This window comes from Narcine bancroftii, chromosome 2 (genome assembly GCF_036971445.1).
Source record: "Narcine bancroftii isolate sNarBan1 chromosome 2, sNarBan1.hap1, whole genome shotgun sequence".
NCBI classification, from domain to species: Eukaryota; Metazoa; Chordata; class Chondrichthyes; order Torpediniformes; family Narcinidae; genus Narcine; species Narcine bancroftii.
In genome coordinates, this window is record NC_091470.1 from 49707972 (window position 1) to 49711213 (window position 3242).

A 3242-nucleotide genomic window follows, 5' to 3' on the forward strand; every position below is an offset into this window, starting at 1 on the left:
ATGCAGTTGGAGCTGCTTGTCTGTATGGGGCACAACCCTGCAATTTGTTAGAGTACATAACAGACATTATAGCACAAGAGCCTCTGCAAGAGAACTTGAAACATATTCAACCTTTAGTTCTGCCTTAAGTAAAATGCCTTGTGCCACAGCTCACAACCATATTCCATATAATAACCATATAGCAATAACAGTACAGAAACAGGCCATATTGGCCCTTCTAGTCCGCACCGATTTACATGAAACTCCAACTAGTTCCACCTACCTACTCCCTGCCCATAACCCTCCAACCCCCTCACATCCATCTACTCATCACTGCCACTGTAATATAGTTGAACTAACCGCTACACTACCCAAAGTGAGACAAGAGCCCATGCATTTTCTGACTAAAGGTCACAAGTGCAGCCAACAGATTACTTCAAGGCACTTTCAGCCTTGCTCCTCTGTGCAGCCATGTAATCTTTGAGAAGAGGCAAACATAACCAAGGGCATTAAAAGGGTAAAAATCTGGCAATTTTCTCTCCACAGAGAGCATTGGGGAGCCTGGAACCGATTGTTGATTTTGTAAAATGAAGTTGAACAGGCTTGTACACATTTTCAGACTGCTTGTGCAGTGAGTGCCATACACCATGGTCTTCTGATTCATTGGTGAGGAGGTGATCAGTAAGATGCAGCAGTGGAAGTGCTTGCTCAAAGGCTGGAGGAAAATTAGACTTAGACCTGGATTTGTCAGAATGATAAGAGTTTATCTAAAGCTGGCTTTAGATAGAAGAACATCACAGGTGCTCCTCAATTTACGATAGGGTTGCGTTCCAGCAGACCCAGCATAAGTTGAAAAAAAATCTTAATTGGAGACGTACCTTGTCTAACATTGACAGCACTGTATCAGTCCTCATACTGATCTCACTACCCTGCTCTCTCCCAACAGTCCCTGTAAGCTTTCCGAAAATGTGATTAACCAACGAGGCTACAAAAAAATTCACCTTAGAGAAATTATCAAAGTTTATTGGAAAAATCAATGATGCTTGTGATGACCTTTAACACATTATATGAAAGTAAATGACAGTCATGCTATTGTGTCATCGTAAAATCATAAGTAGGGGAGCACCTGTATTACCTTTCATATTTTTCCAATGTTGATTGCACACACAATCATTTAAGTACCGGCTAGTTTCTATAATATTGCACTTAAAGTTTAGCTGCATGAATCCTGGAGCTTGTGGAGTCATTAGTGAATCAAGAAATATTGGTGCCATGCCAATTTCTCTGTACCATGCCAATTTCCCAGTCCTGAAGCCGGGACGTAGTGAATAGTATCAGGTACAAGATCTGTGAGTAATTAATGCTATTATTCCTATGCGCCCAATTGTTCTGAACGATGCCACCAATGTAAATCATATTCCACCTATTGCAGTACTCACACACCACCATAGACCAGTTCGCAGGTTTATTTCTCCATTAAGCTGAATCCAGTCGCACAGGGTTTACCTCCGTGATTATTTACAATGTAACTTCCGCACTACCGGATTTAAATATAAACCTGATGAATGGGGAAAGTTATCATGAATTAAATAACAGCGGCAATACAGAGAAATTGTGCTGAGGCATTAATTTCACTCCGGAGGAAAATGCACCAGAGAAATGAATGATTAAACTTATAGGAATCCCCATAGGAATCCCCAGAGGTATCTTTATTCTCCAGAGGTGGGTGATCTTTAAACTCACGGACCTTGACTGCTGAATGTGTAGAAGAAATACCTCTAACTGCAAGACAAGAGCCTGAAGCCTCAATTTCAAGTGCCACAGTGCACTTAAAGGGACATGCACACTCCCCTTTCAACTGGCTGATCCAGCCACTTTACACATCAGATCCTTTCTTTATCTTACATACACTTAAAATAAGATGTGTCGAACTCACCCTATTTGCGCAAACATTTCTCCCTGCAAATGTTATAACATCACAACTCTCAGGTACTCCCTGTGCAAAATCACATTTAAATACAATTTATTTCATAAATTGGAATTAACTGGTAGTTAAATTCGCTAATTCTACAGTATTGAAAAACGATCATTTATGACATTTAATTTTTAGCATGAATTTTAATCAATATTGGTCAGTGACTGAAGTGGGAAGTCGTGATTTATGAAATTATCTCTGGTCTCTACTCTCCCACTCCCGACGCTTCTCCCAACATTCAGGAGCTGGCACACAGTCCCTGCCTTTTCCATGTTACTCATCTACTATTACTTTAACTGCTTGCATCAAAATGTTAGCCTTTGCTTTCTGCTTATCCTCAGATGACTGGACAAATGCTTTTTGTGTGATCTGTAGAAGCTGGGTTATTCCCTGCTCATGCCAATTTTCTGTCTTTTGTAATTTTCTCCTAATGTCTGGGGCTGAGTTGGTAACAAAATCTGTTAGTACCAATTGTTCCCCTGCTGGGGATTCTATGTCGAGACCCCCATATTGTATATATATTTGGTCCCAAAAATTGGTCTAACTGTTCGGCACATCCCTGGGGATCTTCTATCAGGGAGGTCAGTTCTTTCTTAAAGTTACGCACTTCAGTACTGGTCAGGGGCACATTTACGAAACCGAGACCCTCTCCCATGGGAACGTCCCGCAGTGGTCTCATCCAATTGGTTTCTGGCTTATTAGGTCTGGGTTCCTGCTCCCTGGGAAATGAATCAAAGGGTTCTGCCCTTTCTTCCTGAAGAGTCTCACGCTGTTCTGAATTAAAGTTACCTCTCTCTCCTGCCAACAGAGGTGGTAATCGAGTGCTTTGTGAGCAAGTTATCATACCACTCCTGCTCTCTTCTCTCTTCTCTAGTGGTGGGGGAGGTGGGGAAGGTGCAGAAGGGTAGGTCATAGGAGGGGAAGGAAAGATAGGAGCCGGCATAGGAGGAACATAAGGTGGAGGGAGGGAATGTAACACATCCCAACCCTGTGATTCAGGGACAAAAGGTTCCTCCTCTCTCTTATCCCTGAATTCTTTCTCATTCAAAACCAGTTGTTCAATGGGTCCCTTGAGCCAGCAGGCTGCATATTCCCCGCTCTCAACATTGTCTTTCTGGTTTTGATAGAGCCATAGGTTCAAAGCTTGACACATCCATTCATCCTCGGATCCGAATTTTGGCCAGTACACGGAGCTCCCTTTAACCGGGTATTTAACCCATTCAATACAACAATACCTGACCATTGTCAGTTTTTCTTTACCACGGGTCTTTCCTGTGCCCCACTCAGA